The sequence below is a fragment of the Mastigoproctus giganteus genome, chromosome 12 (assembly GCF_048544385.1).
Source record: "Mastigoproctus giganteus isolate SK-2022 chromosome 12, ASM4854438v1, whole genome shotgun sequence".
Classification (NCBI taxonomy): Eukaryota; Metazoa; Arthropoda; class Arachnida; order Uropygi; family Thelyphonidae; genus Mastigoproctus; species Mastigoproctus giganteus.
Window position 1 is genome coordinate 8,847,246 of NC_143586.1, and position 20,511 is coordinate 8,867,756.

Genomic DNA, 20,511 nt, shown 5'->3' on the forward strand with positions numbered 1-20,511 from the left:
TCAAAATTTTCGAAAAAGTAATTCAGCCAACAATTGCCCAGCATTGCTTTGCACACAGGCCCGAGTACCTGCATACCGTTCTACAAAGGAGATCGACAACTACCAATCTTCTTGATACCCTCTTCAGAATTCAGCGCACCCTTAACAACAAATCACAGATTGATATCATATTCCTCGACATAAAATCGGCTTATGACAGAATACACCTCCCAGCTCTTTTTACCATTCTTAAACACTACTTCGGCCTAGCAGATACCTTACTTCAAATTTTGAAGTCTATTTTACTTCCTAGACATCTGTCTGTGACCCACAATGACTTTCAAGTATCTATTGACGTCTCAAGAGGCATTCCACAAGGAAGTGTAGTGTCAGCTATCCTGTTTGCAGCAGTTTTGGAGCCTTTCCTTGCTCAGAATCCGAACTTTGTCTCTTATGCCGACGATCTGAAGTTCTACGTGAGCTCAGATCATAGTCATCAGATTCAACATATCAACGAACAAGCTTCTAGGCAGATATTAAGCTTGGAAAGCTATCTTGCCACAATTGGGCTGCATCTGAGCCCTTCCAAATCAGCGCAACTGACGATAACCAAGAAGAAAGTCAAAAATGATATCCAAATCTTTGTTAGTGGGGAACCGGTGCAAAAGGTGACCTCTCATACTGATCTTGGCCTCACCTGGGATGTTGGACTCACTTTTCAGCCTCACTTTGCCAGGATGAGGCAGAAGACGTACGCTGCTCTTTGGGCAGTGCGTCAAGAACTCGTTGGTGTGCATCAGCCAGCGCTGCTTGTTCGGCACATCCTGAGGTGTATTTCGCCGATTCCCCTCTATGCTTCAGAAATTTGGTCATCTGCCCCTGCCTCACACCTTCAGAAGTATCTCAGTTTAGAGTACTGGTTGCTTAGATGGATGAACAGGGTGGTAGGCCTCCCCCTAACTATCTCCAGATCTATCCTACAAGCAAATCTGGGCACCACTCCCTGGAGACATATCATCATGACAAAAAATGTCTTCACGCTCGCACGGCTTCTAACGAGGCGAATTGATGCTCCATCGGTATCCACATTAATCTCTGGCCCGAGGAGGGCAAGGGGGGAGCACCCCGACTCCTGTCTCCCTCTACGTCTTATGCTGTCAAACATTGATTCCCTGAGGAACATGTTTCCAGCCAATTGTCTTCGGATCTTCAATAAATTTAGGATCCACCCTGATAGGTTCTGTGAAGACAAGCCCTACAGGAAGGAAATCCTGAAGAACTGCTACCAGATTATGAAATTATAATACTCACCTGCTCCTGGATATGACAGACTGTTGTTCTTTTTTTGTATATTACTGTATATCTTGTATATTATTGTATATTTAATCCTGTAAATGTCTCGGGTCGAGCACGCATGTACTCTTGTTTATTGTGCATGTGTTCCTCGCACCTTAGTCTGTAAATATTCATGCCCTTCTGGCACAGAGCCGTCCCGGGGTGACCCAAGGTTTCTTGGGAAATAAACTGATTTAATAAATAAATAAATAAATAAATATAAAGTGCTTTAGCATCATAATACACAGCCATTTCTGAATAAACAGAAAATTTTTAAGGCGGCATCTTTTTAGGTTATATCTCATATTGTGAATGCCTTCACAACGAGTTGCCATGATATTGCACTACTTCGAATAAGTAACGCTTCAAAAAGACGGCACCGTTTCAGGGCTTTTTGGCCCTTCTTCGGTGAGTGGGTAGGCACCCAAGTGATGCAATGATGGCAAAAACGATGCGCCTTAGTCATGGCGGATTAGGTAATGTAAGTCTACCACTTTGGTAAGATGGCGATTTTGAGAAAACAGACATCACGTTTAATGTAAATGTGTTCAATCTTATGTCGGGCTCAATAGCAATGCGGAGAGAACGATAGAATATAACCCTGTTCTATTCTCTTGATCGCTTTCAGAACCGTAACATATTTTAGGGGAAGTAAACGTATTAACTATGCTTCATCCTTGTTGATGTTTCACCCTTATCGCACTGAAGAATAATATGAAATTTCATTAGATGTTCCTAATCCCAAATGTCCAGGCTGTACTGGACTTTTTGGATTTGGATTTCGAATATTCCCTGGAGATTTACTACTCTTGGTTGCCGACAACTTCGAATCGGGAACCTCATTTCCTTATCAACTCCATTATTGTCCTTCCAACATAGTAAAGAATTGTTTTTAGGGATATATTTACCTTTAAACAAATTTTTCTTTCTTTCTAAGGAAATGAAGACGTTCTCCCACAGATTTATTGGAAAGTCCAAAGGTGACTTTGAACTCTGCTATTTTTATTCACTAAGCAGTATTTGATAGTTCTATTGTATTGTAGGGTGGCACTTGAACTTTACTTCAAAGGTATTGTCGGATACGCCACGATTGAACTAACTTTCAGGTATAACAGAACAGACATGAAATTGAGAGAAGTTAACTGAAGATGGTTCTGAAAACTTCGTTACCAGGAAGCAACGTAAAACCGTTTCCCAATAAACATCCGCGCTAAGAGTATGTCGGCGAAAAAGGCGCCCGTACAGATGCACCCGATCGATCCAACAACCCTCAAGTGTAATGGAATTTGTTCTCCTCTGAAGCAACCCAGCAACGTAACCTGAAAAGTACATAAAAATATATTTTTAACAACTTAACCGACCTGGATCTATGTACGAAACTACCCTTATGGAGAGACACTCCATATGACAAACAGTGTACCGTTTCCTCTGCCCTCCTCACGGTCAAATATCTGCCACACTCATGTCCCCGCTTCGCACCAGATTCCAGAATCGTAAAGCATAAACACTCCTTCCCACCCTCCATTACCCTAACCACCACTCCACCGGGTGTGGGGTTAATACTGAAAGGAAGAGTTCCTTCAAAATATCTGCCACAAACCATCCCACCGGAATCTTGTCAAAAATCAGTCTCGTCCTTAAACATCCTTCAACGTCAACAAATTGCACATTATAGAATATTTATCTGTATAAAAATAAATATTTATTTATATTAATAAATATAATTTCTCTCCTACATTAAAACTGCTTGCACACATCATATATTTCAACTATTATTTCTCGCTCAAAATTGTAAAGGAATCTCACATTTGTCTCCCGACGTCAGCCGAAATTATTTCCATTTCTCAATCTCATTAATGAACTCAATAGCATTAAGGAACTCTAACTGAGCCAATACGTAAGAAAGATATTACTTTGGTTACATCATTTCTGATTAAATAATATATCGTTCCATTGGAGGGATTTATTGAAATTAATAGACTAAATTTTTTTACTGTTGACTGAACGGGCCTTTTCATCCAGGCACCCTCAAACTCCTAACACGTATAGAAAGGATGAAAGCCTCGTCAGCAATTGATGCCAAGGTAAATGGACCGTAATCTGCTAGGCTGGTCCAGTGCGGGGGGAGATATCGACTGCATTTATCAGTCATCGACTAGAACCCCGAGCTACTCAAGGGCGTGTGCTATTGCACTCCCGCTCCTGACCACTCGGCTACGGAGGCCGTACAAAAGCAACATTAATATATATAGAGAGAGACACTAAGAAACATTCAGAGAGAGAGAGAGTGAGACAGACGGCTACATACACAACTCAGAAAGACAACGGACAAAGGTGAGAATAAAGAAACACACATTGCTCGACAAACAAACAAAAAAAAGGATGTAAGAGAATGGATGCTGTGAATTGAAAGATAGTGAAACAGACAGAAAGCGAGATGACAATCGGACTAAGAGAGAAACAAAAAAGGTGATGCCTGAATTCACTGAATAAAGAGAAATAAAAATAATAATAAACAGTGCTTGAACTTTCATCAGTTTCTTGACATTCCTCACAAAACCTTCTTTCACAACATCACCTTTCTTCCCAGTGAATTCGGGCGCATTGTAAAGTGTTTTATATTTCTTATTCTTTCTTCCTTCCTTTTATACATTGCATCCGTAATCCATTTTGAAGATCGATTAGATTCTAGAACATTCTTTTTCTGAAGTCTCTGTCTACCATTTTCAGTTCTGCCAAATTCATTTGTTGAATTCATTGCTTTTCCAATTCACGAGTTTCACACTGTATGTAATTTTCCAAGAGAATATCAACACGAACCCTCATTTTCTTGTTCAGCAAGATTCCATAAATCAAAAAGTGATTATGTGTAATAGACTTGAATCAGTCCTCCTTTACCCTAAACCGGCCGATCCACCAGAAGCAGTCAAGCTTCCAGAAACTAGTTTTCGTAAACTAAATTATGTTTCTCAATAACAACACAATAAACATAATATAAAGTAAAATACAAAACAATACTTACCTCTCTGGATCTCGGTACAGAACTACCCTTACGGAGAGACACTCGTAATGACAGACAGTGTACCGCTTCCTCCGCCATCCTCACGGTCAAATATCTGCCACACTCATGCCCCCGCTCCGTACCATATTCCAGAACAAACTCTAATTATCTGTATATGCACACCTTCGCACCCTCCTTTACCCTGACCCACCACACCACAGAAGGGTTGATGGTGAATATTATATACACTGTTTTTCCCACCCGCCTTTCCCTTACCAACCTCACCACCGGGGCCTCATTGATCACTCTAAAAACTATTGCACATTACAAGACAAAGACATCCCACACAATCTAAAGAATCATTATTTCTAAATAATACGTAAATGATGGATAAATAATTCATAAGTAGACATTTGAGAATAATACGATTACCATCGTTAATGTTGTAACAATCATATAGACCTCAACGCGAAACCAGCCATGTGCGGATGGACACTTAGAATGATGGATGTTGTACCGTTTCCTCCACCAACCTCACGGTCAAATATCCAACACTCAATGGGACCGTCCTGCACATGTTACAAAGCACACACATATGTACACCAGTGCTAGGAGTTTAGTAAATAAATTTGATGAATTTGAGGTATTGCTCCAAACATGAAAGGCAGATATCGTTGGGATTTCAGAGACGTGGTGTCACACAGATATAAGGAATGCAGAACTGGAATTTGGGGAGTACAATATCTACAGAAAGGATAGACAAGATAGGAAGGGAGGAGGGTAATGCTATTAGTTAAGAAACACATAAAATCGAAGGAAGTGAAGCCAGTCGACATCGCTGGACAGTGCAGTGTTGAGTCAGTTTGGTGTGACATAAGCATTGGGAGATCAAAATTGAGAGTAGGAGTGTGCTATACGCCAAATGACTCTGATGAGTATAATAAGAAACTGTACAGAGAAATAGAGTGGGCCAGTAAATCAGAATATTAAGAAGCACTTAACAATAAACAAGCACTGCAGAAACAATAAAAAAGCACTGCAGGATCATCTAGACAAGGCTCTAGTTGCCTCCCGAACACTCACACACTAGCAAGGCTTTTGTGGATTTATTGGATGATTGGTTTCTACATCAGCATGTTCGGGAGGCAACTAGAGGGAGTAATACTCTTGATTTGATTATCAGTAGTGATTCTTCATGCATTAAGAATCTGCAGATAAATGAACCACTAGGTGGCAGTGATCACAGTGTTCTGAAGTGGGATTTACTCAAAGAGGTAACTACCATTAGGGGTAAAGGGAAGGGGTATTGCTTTCGTAAAGGCGACTACGATGGACTGAGACAGTATTTAAATTCTATACAGTGGGACCAACTGATGATGTTACCAACAGCAAATTCAAAATGGGAAGCATTCAAAGAACTTATCTTGAAAGCTACTAGGCTTTACATACCAACAAAGAAATATTGTTCAATGTTTAGGCCTAAATGGATGTCAGATGAACTAATGAGGCATATGGCAGAGAAGAAAAATGCATGGGATACATAAAAATTAACACGTGACACAGAAGCCCATGATAGATACAAGTTGATCTGTAACCAAGTTAAAAAATGGTTAGGCAGGCGAAGGCAGATTACGAGAAATCCTTGGCAAGGGATGCGAAGAAATACAGCAAAGAGTTCTTTAATTATGTAAACTCTAGAAGGAAGGGGATGAATCAGATTGGTCCACTTGATATCGATGGTTCCACTGTTGATGATCCTGCTCAGGTAGCTAACAAACTAAATGAATATTTTGCATCGACATTCACACATGAGGAGTTATTCAGCGAGGGGAATGCCAGAGGTGTATTCAACTCTGGCAGTAAGCTAGAGAATCTTGTAATAACTGAGAGTAAAGTGGAGGAGGAATTGTTGAAGATAAACACAAGAAAGGCACCTGGGGTGGATGGGATCTATCCAGTTATATTAAAGGAGGCAGAAAAGGAAGTAAGCAAACCCTTAGCCATAATTATGAGAGCTTCCTTGGACTCAGAGGAGGTACCCATAGAATGTAAATGTGCAAATGTGACCCCAATTGACAAAGGAGGATCAAAGGCTGACACAAGTAATTATAGATCTGTGAGTTTAACTTCTGTTCCCGAAAATTATTGGAGGCACTGGTTAAAGAAGCACTGCAGGATCATCTAGACAAGACTTCAGTAATAGCTCGGACACAGCATGGTTTTGTTAAGGGGAAGTCTTGCCTGACCAATTTGATTGGATACTATGATGCAGTCACAAAAGAACTGGATGCAGGGAATAACTTTGATATTATATACTTGGATCTTAGAAAGGCTTTTGATACTGTTGCACATAGAAGACTGCTGCAGAAATTGGAGCAGTGTGGCAGTGGAGGCAAGTTGCTGCTATGGATAAAGGGGTGGTTGAGGGGGGAGAAGACAGACAGTGGTAATCAATGGACACTGCTCATCGTGGACTAAAGTTATCAGTGGAGTCCCTCAGGGTTCAGTATTAGGTCCTTTATTGTTTTCTGTATTTATAAATGATATTGATGATGGTATATCAAGCTTAAAGTCCAAGTTTGCAGACGATATGAAGGTTGGCAGGGTTGTCAAGGACACTACTGACACTATGCTGCTGCAACAGGATCTGGAAAGGTTGAGCAGATGGGCTGAGAGGTGGCAAATGAAGTTTAACATTGACAAATGTAAAGTACTACATATGGGAAACAGCAACCCCAGAGCAACGTATCAACTCTGTGGTACTACACTGACAGTGGTAGAGAATGAAAGGGACCTGGGGTGGTTGTGCAGGGAGATATGAAGTTCTCTGAGCAGTGCAGACGGGCTGCAAGGGTAGCTCATGGTGTATTGTCAATGATATATAGGAATTTTTCTAGCAGGGATAAGGAGGTGATTATTCCCTTGTATAAGGCAATGGTCAGGCCACACCTAGAGTACTGTATACAGGCCTGGAGGCCTCATTTCAAGAAGGATGTAGAGCTGCTGGAACGAGTACTGAGAAGGGCAACAAGATTAGTGAATGGAACAAACGGTTGCTCTTACGAAGAAAGGCTTAAGTTTTGCAAATTACAGTGTCTGGAGACTAGGCACCAGCGAGGTGATATGATAGAGGTGTATAAAGCCTTGAATGGTTTGAGCGTGCTCAATGCTGATGGGATTCTTCCTCTCGCTCAGAATAACCACCTGAGAGGGCATAAATTCAAATTGAGGAAAGACAGATGTAGAATAGACGTGCGGAAATTTGCCTTTAACCAGCGGGTGGTTGGTTGGTGGAACAGACTTCCATCCCTTGTCGTGGAAGTTGATAGCCTAAATAAGTTTAAGGCTCAGCTGGACAGGTATTTCGAACGAACAGAGGGGTGAAGTGGAAGTGTTTTTTTTTTTTTTTTTTGTCTGATGCTGCATAAGCTTGCTTTCTTGCATCAAATGCCTCTACTAATGCTAATGCTAATGCAAATATGATTCCTTCCCACCTAATTTTACCCTAACCACCCCTCCACCCGTGAGTAGAGTCCTTCAACCTCATTAATACGTTAAATTGTAATACTGATAACCCAGTCATTCAATATCACATGACAAATGTGACGTTCGTAGTGGGACTCTAGCAGTTAGTAAGGATGCGAAATAAGAGAAAAGTGAAGATGATGGACTCGATAATGTAAGACTGCTACTTTCCTCAAGTGTTTAGGAGAAGGAAAGCACTAGGTGAAAGTCTCTTTTGTAGGGGTCACAAACCCCGCTTTGGAATATCCGTGCATTGGGAATCAGAGGAATTAATTTCGCTGATGCTTTAAGCAACTCCGCAACCCTTCAGAATCACTGTTTAATACCATACACAGACTTCAAACATCTAATTCATGACAAAAACTCTCTTCACTGTGGGTAGAAACTTTGCATGGACACTCCACCGAGAAGGTAATATCAAACAAAAGCTGCAATTATGAATTGGAAGTTGCTCCTTGAAGTAGTCCTTGCTCAGCTCCGCATAAGATATTGTCACCAGACGCATTCCTATCTGCTCCATTCTGATTATCATCCTATGTGTAGAAATTGTGGCATCCATTAACAGTTGGGTACATTAATTGAATGTGCTTCTTTTAGCATCGAAGCCTGTCCACGTTTTAGCCACCTGCACAATGACAGTGGAATATTGTTCTCTTCCCAATCTTCATCTAATATTCTTCTGTCTAGTTAACATTTTGAGGTCACTTTACGTATGACAAAACTTTATAACTCAGACCATTATTTACCTGTCCATTCTCTGTGCCACCAAACCCCAAAGGGATTGATGGTGAACAGTATATACACTATTTCCCACCCTCCTTTCCCTAACCAACAACACCCAACCGGCTCCGCATTGATCCGATCCTATAATAAAATGTTCAAACTCCTCCACAAACCCGTGTTCAAATTTCTTCAGCACTCAAGTAGCGCGGCACCCGAAAGGGTTAGGTTCCCACCCTTCTTTCACGAATCACTATTAAACTATTCACCACAATCCGTTTATCTGATTTGTAAATTGTGTGTCGTTCAGTTTAAGTTTGCTATGTTGAAAATCTAGAACTTACTCAACCATATGAGCTTGAATATATAAATTTCTGCGGGATGCAGTAATTGATATTCCGGGATCGGTCTTGAAAGATCAGAAAGACACGAAATAGGCAGAGTAATCAGAGATCAACACGCAGACAAACAGAAAGAGGCACAAATCAAAGATGAGAATGGGAAGAAATAGATAGGCAGACAGACAGATGGAGAGAGCTACACAGAGACAAACATTACGCAACGCAACAAAGAAAGAATAAATATGAGGGACGCTTAGAGACATTCAGAAGTTCCTACTTCTTATGTCTCTATACATTCCCTCGTCTGTCTGTCAGTCTGTCAAATGTGCATGGCACAATAGACAGACTGACAGAAAGACAGGCACAAACAGAGATGCAGACAGAAATAAGAAAAAGCAAGAAGGACAGACATACAGATAGATGAAGATAAGAATGGACGGCGTAGTGACTTAGACAAAGGAATATATGCAAAGAGAGTCTGAATAAAGATAATAATTGTCAGTGCGTGAACTTATTGCATCACTTTGTTGACATTCTTCAGAAACTTCCCATCTGCTTTCTTGCATGTCAGTTCCGAACTTTATCAAGTGCTTCCCCCCCCCCCCTTTTTTATTTGTTTCCAATTTATTCGTACTGAATCGGTAATCATGTAAGCAGTTCACAACCGTTGAAGATCCGAAAAAGGTCGGCAAAGATGTCCCTGACCAGCAAACTGATGGAAGCAGTTTATCTTTCACAAATTAATTTTCTGTAAAGTAGATTGTTTCTCAATAATAAAACAATAAAAATAATATAAAGTAAAACTGAATTAATACTTACTTCTCTGGATCTCTGTACGGAACTACCCTAACGGAGAGACATTCGGAATGACAGACAGTGTACCGCTTCCTCCGCCATCCTCACGGTCAAATATCTGCCACACTCATGCCCCCGCTCCGTGCCAGATTCCAGAACCAACATGCACACCATCGCACCCTCTTGGACCCTGTCCCACCAAACCCCAGAGGGATTGATGGTGAACATTACACTATTTCACATCCGCCTTTCCCTAACCAACAACACCCTACCGGGGCCTCATTGATCACTCTAATAAAACGTTCACATACACGCAAAGAAATTTATAAAGGCGAACGTTCAATAAATGAACTCATCCTAAAGCTAGTTTGTCAAAAAACACAAAATATAGAAATTATTTTTCTTATACGGATGGACAGATACTCGAAATTGTTTCCTCCACCATCCACATGGTCAAATATCCGACAAACGCGAGTCGATTCCCTTGTTCACCGTGTCCACGACTCCATCAGTGAATAAAGTCCTTGAACATCAAGTAAACGTATTGACTAATGAGACATTTAAAAACATAGTTCGTAAATAAAACTTACCAGGGTTGTTCCAACTTTCACAGCACTGTATGGGTATATCTGATATTAAACGAGATTCCTAATCTGAAGACACCAGGCTTATTCTTTCTTCCACCTTTGTCACTTGTGGTAAACATGTCCTCAGTTTCTCCGATGATAGAACCATCTCCAGTTCGAGAGATCCAGCTTTTTTTTTTTTTTTTTTTTTTATGAAAACCCCAAACACGAATGGTTTCAAAACCTATAGTACTTAGTACCGTGCATGGGTTGAAGGAGAAGTATGGGGGAGGGATGCTGTGAATACTTTTTGAATATTCATCCTATAAATATATTTCAAGCATATAATAACGCAATGTCATCACTCTTCAGGCGGGAAAGTACTTCTTTTTATACGCACATCACAAATATTGCTCCCTTTTTATCCCAAAATCAAGGTTTCTTCTTTCGATTTCTTCTAAACTACTGATTCTGTGCTATTATCAGTCCACTGATTCTGGAATGTTGCCCTAATCAATTGAAGTCCTAATCTTTCGAACTCCCACTACCCTCTGTCGGATCACAGGTGTTCGGTTTCTGACTCTTGCCTTTTTATATAATTCCTTGGGTACTGTTCTTCTGAGTATAATGCAAGTATAGTTCCAAATCATTTCGAACACCTGTTTCTCGCCTAACCAAAAGAGGGAAGTGAGTGGGATAATCTGATTTCTTATCTCTTACAAACATGATTCTTTTCTAGATGTTTCCATGGAATTATAATCCTCCTAGTTCCAGTCTAGAAAGCACACATATGGCAACTTTGAGCTCTGTTCTTTTATTAAATTAATAGCATTTAATTAAATACTATTAAATGTCACCACTAAATATTAATAGTATTTAATAAAGCTTGTTCAGTAGGGCGGTTCCTGAACGTTAGTTCAAAAGCAGCGTCGTGTTACGATGCGATTGAATTAACGTTCGGGAACCGCCTTCTATAACAAAACATTTAAGAAACTGTGAGAAGTAAACTTAATGGATTCTGACAACTTCGTTACCAAGAAGCAATGGAAGGTGGCTTTCCAATAAACCTCCATGCTAGGAGGTGGGCGAAAAACACACCGGCAAACCTCAACTGCAATGGAAATTATCACGCCTTAGCAGCAACCCAATGACGTATCCCAAGAAGAAACTGAAAAATATTTTTTCAACAACTTACTTGATTTGATCTATTTACGGAACTGCCATAACGGAGAGAGACCCGCAAGGACCGTGTACGGTTTGCGACCCACATCCTGAAGGCCAAATATCTGTAGCAGATATTTGACCTTTGACCTACAACATCTGCTTTCTTCCCAGTGAATTCGGGTGCATTGTAAAGCGTTTTTTGTTTCTTATTGTTTCTCTCTTTTATACATTGCATCAGTAATTCATTTTGAAGATGGATTTGATTGTGTAATATCCTCTTTCTGAAAAATCTGTCTACTGTTTCAGTTCTGCCAAATTCATTTGCTGAATTCATCGCTTTTCCAATTCCAAACTTTCGCACAGTATCTAACTTTCCCTGAGAAATACCACATGAGCCCTCGTTTTCCTGTTCACCAAGATTCCATAAATCAAAGTGATTATATATAATACACTTGAATCCGTCCTCCTTTGCCCTAAATCTGCCGAACCACCGCAAGCAGTGAAGCTTCTAGAAACTAATTTTCTGTAAACTAAATTATGTTTCCCAATAATAAGACAATAACAATAATATAAATTAAGACACAAAACAATATTTACCTCTATGGATCTTAGTACGGAACTATCCTTACGGAGAGACACACGTAAGGTGTCTCTCCGTAAGGACACGGTCAAATATCCAACACTCAATGGGACCGTCCTGCACATGTTATAGAGCGCACATATATATTCCTTCTTTGTTGAAGGACTGAGTTACTGATAACTCAGTCATTCAACCTCACATGACAAATGTGATGTTGGGAAGGGACTCTCTCTCTTGTAGTAAGGATGCACAATAACAGCAAATGGAAATGGACTAGATAATGTAAGACTGCTACATTTCTAAGGTGTTTGTGAGAAGGAAGACACTACGTAAAGTTATAGTCTCTTTTGTAGGGGCCAGCAGCTCCGCTTTGGAATATCTGTGCATTGGGAATCCCAATAAATAAGTTGGCTGATGCTTCAGCCAATTCGGCAACACCTTAGGGTCACTTTTTCATCCCGTATACAGACTGCAAACTTCTAGTTCATGAAAAACTCTCTTCACAATGACCATAACCTTTGCATCGGCATTCCGCCGAGAAGCTATATCAAATGACATATGCGTCTAGTGGCTCCGCATAAGACAGTCACCACATTACAAGACGATTATGTAGAAATTGTGGCATCCTTTTACCAGTTCGGCACATTAATTGAATGCGCTTTTAGTATCAAAGCCTGTATATAATTTAGCCAACTGCACAATTCTCTTCACAATCCTTTTGTAATATTATTCTATGTAGGTACCATTTTGAGGTCACCCAAAGTATGACAAAAATTGATCCCCCGGTCCATTATCTGCCATATTCTCAGTGTTTTTCGCCAAACTCATGGTCAAATTATAATTACTCCCACGACTTTCGATCCAACACACAAAAGTTCTGTTTCTGCTTCGTGGCTTGCTCTAGATATAACCAAAACATGATTCCCATCTGCTTGAAACAGGGTTTTCTTTAGATAATTCCCTGGAGCTATATACTGCTTTTGGTTCCCAATAACTTCGAATAAGTATCCCACTTCCTTATTCAACAACCAAAATCATAAAACTCAATTATGCTCCTTCCAACATAGTAAACAATTGTTTATATGAATATCCTTGAGTTTAAACAATTTTTCCTTCCTTTGTAAGAAAGTGAAGACGGTCTCCAATGGTTTACTTGGAAAGTCCAGTGATGACTTTGAAGTCTGCTGTTTTGATTCACAAAGCAGTATTTGATAATTCTATTGTTTTGTAGGGTGGCACTTGAATGTTACTTCAAAGGTAGCGTCGGATATGCCATGACTGAACTAACTATCAGGAATACCCTGTATAACAGAACAGTTATGAAATTGAGAGAGTTAAATGAAGTTGGTTCTGAATACTTCTTTACAAGGAAGCAGCGGAAAAACCGTTTTCCAGTGAACAACCTCGCCAAGAGGATCGACGAAACACGCGCCCGTACAGATGCACTCGATCGATCCGACAAACCTCAAGTGTAATGGAAATTGTTCTCCTCAGAAGCACAACCCAGCGACCTAACCTGAAAAGTAAAAAAATATTTTTTTAACAAATTAACCGACCTGGATCTATGTACGAAACCACCCTTATGGAGAGACACTCGGAATGACAAACAGTGTACCGTTTCCTCCGCCCTCCTCACGGTCAAATATCTGCCACACTCATGTCCCCGCTTCGCACCAGATTCCAGAAATTTAAAGCATAAACACTCCTTCCCACCCTCCATTACCCTAACCACCACTCCACCGGGTGTGTGGTTAATATTAAAAGGAAGAGTTCCTCCCAAATATCTGCCACAAACCATCCCACCGAAATCTTGTCAAACATCAGCCTCGTCCTTAAATACCCTTAAATACCCTTCAACGTCACCAATTCGCACATTCTAGTACTGTATATTTATCTGTACAAAAATGAATATTTATTAATATTAATGAATATAATTTCTCTCCTACATTAAAACTGCTTGCACACATCATATATTTAACCTACTATTTCTCACTCAAAATAGTAAACGAGTTTCGTATTTGTCTCATCAAATACGAAATTTCTCAGCAATTGTTCATTTAATGAACAATTGCTGAAACATGTTTATCAACTCAATCCGTACTCATTTGGTTTAATTTAGGGATACTGAATATTGCTTCCTTTGCATTCAAAAATCAAGCTTTGTTTTTTTTCCCTCGCCAAATATGAAATGTTGCTGGTTCTTGAGGGATGTTGCCATCAATCATCACAATCAATAAGTTCTATTCTCTACCTTTTCTGTAGCTTTATCACTGGAGGTAAGAGCAGTGTTAGTTCCACAAATCATTCCGTATTTCTACTTTATCTGATTTTTTGTTTATTTGAAAAAACAAGACTCACAAAAACTTCATTCACAACATGCGCTTTCTTCCCAGTGAATTCGAGCGCATTCTTCCCAGTGAATTCGAGCGCATTCTTCCCAGTGAATTCGAGCGCATTCTAAAGTGTTTTTTGTTTTTTATTCCTTCTCCCTTTTATACAGAAACCGCAGTCCATTTTGAAGTTCGATTAGATTCTAAAATATCCTTTTTCTGACGTCTGTCTACTTATTTAAGTTCTGCCAAATTCATTTGTTGTTTTTATCGCTTTTCCAATTCTAAACTTTCTCACAGTATCTACCTTTCCATGAGAATATCCACACGAACCGTCATTTTGCTGTTCAACAAGATTCCATAAATCAAAAAGGGATTATATATAATAGACTTGAATCCGTCCTCCTTTACCCTAAACCGACCGATCCTCTAGAAACAGTCACGCTTTCAGAAACTAATTATCTGTTAACTAAATTATGATTCTCAATAATAACACAATAAAAATAATATAAAGTAAAATACAAAATAATACTTACCTCTCTGGATCTGGGTACAGAACTACCCTTACGGAGAGACACTCGTAATGACAGACAGTGTACCGCTTCCTCCGCCATCCTCACGGTCAAATATCTGCCACACTCATGCCCCCGCTCCGTACCAGATTCCAGAACAAACTCAAATTATCTAATTATCTGTATATGCACACCTTCGCACCCTCCTTTACCCTGACCCACCACACCACAGAAGGGTTGATGGTGAATATTATATACACTGTTTTTCCCACCCGCCTTTCCCTTACCAACCTCACCACCGGGGCCTCATTGATCACTCTAAAAACTATTGCACATTACAAGACAAAGACATCCCACACAATCTAAAGGATCATTATTTCGAAATAATACGTAAATGATGGATAAATAATTCATAAGTACACATTTGAGAATATTGCGATTACCACCGTTAATGTCGTAAAAATCATTTAGACCTCAGCGCGAAACAACCCATGTACTGATGGGCACTTAGAATGATTTATGTTGTACGGTTTCTCTACCAACCTCACGGTCAAATATCCAACACACAATGGGACCGTCCTGCACATGTTACAGAGCACACATATATATATTCCTTCCGACCCACCTTTACCCTTTGATGGTAAAGGTGGGTGGGAAGGTCCTTCAATATCATTAATACGTTACATTGTAATACTGTACTGACAACCCAGTCATTCAGCATCACTTGACAAATGTGATGTTATTAAAGGAACTCTAGCAGGTAGTAAGGATGCGAAACATCAGACAAGTGAAGAGGGTGACCCGATAATGTAAGACTGCTACTTTTCTGAAGTGTTTAGGAGAAGGAAGCAACTACGTGAAAGTCTCTCTTTTGGAGGGGCCAGCAACCCCGCTTTGGCGTATCCGTGCATCGGTAATCACAGGAATGAATTTCGTTGATGCTTTAGCCAACTCTGCAACACCTCAGAGAGTCACTTTTTAATACCATATACAGACTTCAGGCATCTAATTGATGACAAACTCTTTCATTATGGCTAGAACCTGTGCATCGACACTCCACCGAGAAGGTATATCAAACGAAGGCTGCAATTATTCATTGGAAGTTGCTCCGTGAAGTACTCCTTGCTCGGCAACGCATAAAATATTGTCACCAGACGCATTCCAATCTGCTGCATTCCGATGATCGTCATATGTGTAGAAATTGTGGAATCCTTTTAACAGTTGGGTACATTAATTGAATGTGCTTCTTTTAGCATCGAAACCTGTCCACGTTTTAGTAATCGCACAATAACATTAGAATATGGTTCTATACACAATCTTCATCTTATATTCTTCTATGTAGATACCATTTTCAGGTCACCATACGTATGACAAAAATTGATCCCTCAGTCCTTTATCTGCCATATTCTGACGGTGTTTTCCGCCAAACTCATGGTCAAATATCTTCAGCACTCATGGATCGCGTCACCAGAAAGGCTTTAGGTTCCACCCTTCTTTCTCGAATCATTATTAGTCTCTTGTACTACTTCCTGCTTCTCTGATTTTTAAATTATGTATTGCACGGTTTAAATTTACAATGTTTTTTCTTTCATCCAGACGAACATTCTAAAAAATGCTGTATACCTACCTGAAGGTAAAGTCAACAACTACAAATCGATTGCGAAGAAAGAAGCAGTGAAAATCTAGAATCGACACAACCATATGAATCAGAATACATCAATAACTACGGTTAATGCGGGAAGCAGCACGTTCCGCAGTTTCTAATCCTACTGGTCGCATCCGCAATATAAATTTCCTCTGAATCAAAAAATCTAGCTTTCTTCTTTCACTCTTGGCTTTACTCAAAACGTAAAATGCTTAGTTTTACCCTGCTGTAAATATCTATCTTTCACATATATTTCTTATATACTTTACACACTTCACTTGTTCATCATAAAGGCCTATTGTGGCTCACTAAGTATGGGGTATGAATCTAGAAAATGTTGTGTTAGAGTCTCAGATGGGAATTATGTCATTCTACAGGTAAAGGCAAATACAAGGAGTGAATTATAATTTCCTGCAAAGAGCCACTCAAGATTCTACATAACGAACATTGTTGAGATGGTAAAGGGAGTCTCGCGAGATGCAAGGATTAACAACAACTGACAAATCAACATGGCGGATTAGCCACTTTGGTAAGAAATTCTACCACTTTGGTAAGATGGCAATTTTGAGAAAACAGACATCACGTTTAATGTAAATGTGTTCAATCTTATGCCGGGCTCAATAGCAATGCGGAGAGAACGATAGAATATAACCCTGTACTATTCTTTTGATCGCTTTCAGAACCGTAACATATTTTAGTGGAAGTAAACGTATTGACAATGTTTCACCCTTATCACACTGAAGAATAATATCAAATTTCATTAGATGTTCCTAATCCAAAACTTCCAGGCTCTACTGGACTTTTTGGATTTGGATTTCGAATATTCCCTGGAGTTTTACTGCTCTTGGTTGCCGACAACTTCTAATCGGGAACCTCATTTCCTTATCAACTCCATTATTGTCCTTCCAACATAGTAAAGAATTGTTTTTATGGATATCTTTACATTAAAACAAATTTTTCTTTCTTTCTAAGGAAATGAAGACGTTCTCTCACAGATTTTTTGGAAAGTCCAAAGGTGACTTTGAACTCTGCTGTTTTTATTCACTAAGCAGTATTTGATAGTTCTATTGTTTTGTAGGGTGGCACTTGAACTTTACTTCAAAGGTATTGTCGGATACGCCACGATTGAACTAACTTTCAGGTATAACAGAACAGACATGAAATTGAGAGAAGTTAACTGAATATGGTTCTAAAAACTTCGTTACCAGGAAGCAACGTAAAACCGTTTCCCAATAAACATCCGCGCTAAGAGTATGTCGGCGAAAAAGGCGCCCGTACAGATGCACCCGATCGATCCAACAACCCTCAAGTGTAATGGAATTTGTTCTCCTCAGAAGCAACCCAGCAACGTAACCTGAAAAGTACATAAAAATATATTTTTAACAACTTAACCGACCTGGATCTATGTACGAAACTACCCTTATGGAGAGACACTCCATATGACAAACAGTGTACCGTTTCCTCTGCCCTCCTCACGGTCAAATATCTGCCACACTCATGTCCCCGCTTCGCACCAGATTCCAGAATCGTAAAGCATAAACACTCCTTCCCACCCTCCATTACCCTAACCACCACTCCACCGGGTGTGGGGTTAATACTGAAAGGAAGAGTTCCTCCAAAATATCTACCACAAACCATCCCACCGGAATCTTGTCAAAAATCAGTCTCGTCCTTAAACATCCTTCAACGTCAACAAATTGCACATTAAAGAATATTTATCTGTATAAAAATAAATATTTATTTATATTAATAAATATAATTTCTCTCCTACATTAAAACTGCTTGCCCACATCATATATTTCAACTGTTAATTCTCGCTCAAAATTGTAAAGGAATCTCACATTTGTCTCCCGACGTCAGCCGAAATTATTTCCATTTCTCAATCTCATTAATGAACTCAATAGCATTAAGGAACTCTAACTGAGCCAATACGTAAGAAAGATATTACTTTGGTTACATCATTTCTGATTAAATAATATATCGTTCCATTGGATGGATTTATTGAAATTTTTTCACTGTTGACTGAACGGGCCTTTTCATCCAGGCACCCTCAAACTCCTATCACGTATAGAAAGGATGAAAGCCTCGTCAGCAATTGATGCCAAGGTAAATGGACCGTAATCTGCTAGGCTGGTCCAGTGCGGGTGCAGAGATCGACTGTATTTATCAGTCATCGACTAGAACCCCGAGCTACTCAAGAGCGTATGCTATTGCACTCCCGCTCCTGACCACTCGGCTACGGAGGCCGTACAAAAGCAACATTAATATATATAGAGAGAGACACTAAGAAACATTCAGAGAGAGAGAATGAGACAGACGGCTACATACACAACTCAGAAAGACAACGGACAAAGGTAAGAATAAAGAACACACATTGCTCGACAAACAAACAAAAAAAAGGATGTAAGAGAATGGATGCTGGGAATTGAAAGATAGTGAAACAGACAGAACGCGAGATGACAATCGGACTAAGAGAGAAACAAAAATGGTGATGCCTGAATTCACTGAATAAAGAGAAATAAAAATAATAATAAACAGTGCTTGAACTTTCATCAGTTTCTTGACATTCCTCACAAAAACCTCTTTCACAACATCACCTTTCTTCCCAGTGAATTCGGGCGAATTGTAAAGTGTTTTTTGTTTCTTATTCTTTCTTCCTTCCTTTTATACATTGCATCCGTAATCCATTTTGAAAATCGATTAGATTCTAGAACATTCTTTTTCTGACGTCCCTGTCTACTCTTTTCAGTTCTGCCAAATTCATTTGTTGAATTCATTGCTTTTCCAATTCACGAGTTTCACACTGTATGTAATTTTCCAAGAAAATATAAACACGAACCCTCATTTTCTTGTTCAGCAAGATTCTTCCATAAATCAAAAAGTGATTATGTGTAATAGACTTGAATCCGTCCTCCTTTACCCTAAACCGGCCGATCCACCAGAAGCAGTCAAGCTTCCAGAAACTAGTTTTCCGTAAACTAAATTATGTTTCTCAATAATAACACAATAAACATAATACAAAGTAAAATACAAAACAATACTTACCTCTCTGGATCTCGGTACAGAACTACCCTTACGAAGAGACACTCGTAATGACAGACAGTGTACCGCTTCCTCCGCCATCCTCACGGTCAAATATCTTCCACACTCATGCCCCCGTTCCGTACCAGATTCCAGAACAAACTCTAATTATCTGTATATGCACACCTTCGCTCCCTCCTTTACCCTGACCCACCACACCACAGAAGGGTTGATGGTGAATATTATATACACTGTTTTTCCCACCCGCCTTTCCCTTACCAACCTCACCACCGGGGCCTCATTGATCACTCTAAAAACTATTGCACATTACAAGACAAAGACATCCCACACAATCTAAAGAATCATTATTTCTAAATAATACGTAAATGATGGATAAATAATTCATAAGTAGACATTTCAGAATAATACGATTACCATCGTTAATGTTGTAACAATCATATAGACCTCAACGCGAAACCAGCCATGTACGGATGGACACTTAGAATGATGGATGTTGTACCGTTTCCTCCACGAACCTCACGGTCAAATATCCAACACTCAATGGGACCGTCCTGCACATGTTACAAAGCGCACATATATGATTTCTTCCCACCTACGTTTACCCTAACCACCCCTCCACCCGTGAGTAGATTCCTTCAACCTCATTAATACGTTAAATTGTAATAATGATAACCCAGTCATTCAATATCACATGAAATTTGTGACGGTGGTAACGGGACTCTAGCAGTTAGTAAGGATGCGAAAAAACAGACAAGTGAAGAGGGTAGACTCGATAATGTAAGACGGCTACTTTCCTCAAGTGTTTAGGAGAAGGAAGCCACTACGTGAAAGTCTCTTTTGTAGGGGTCAGCATCCCCGCTTTGGAATATCCGTGCATTGGGAATCAGAGGAATTAATTTCGCTGATGCTTTAAGCAACTCAGCAACACTACAGAATCACTTTTTAATACCATATACAGACTTCAAACATCTAATTC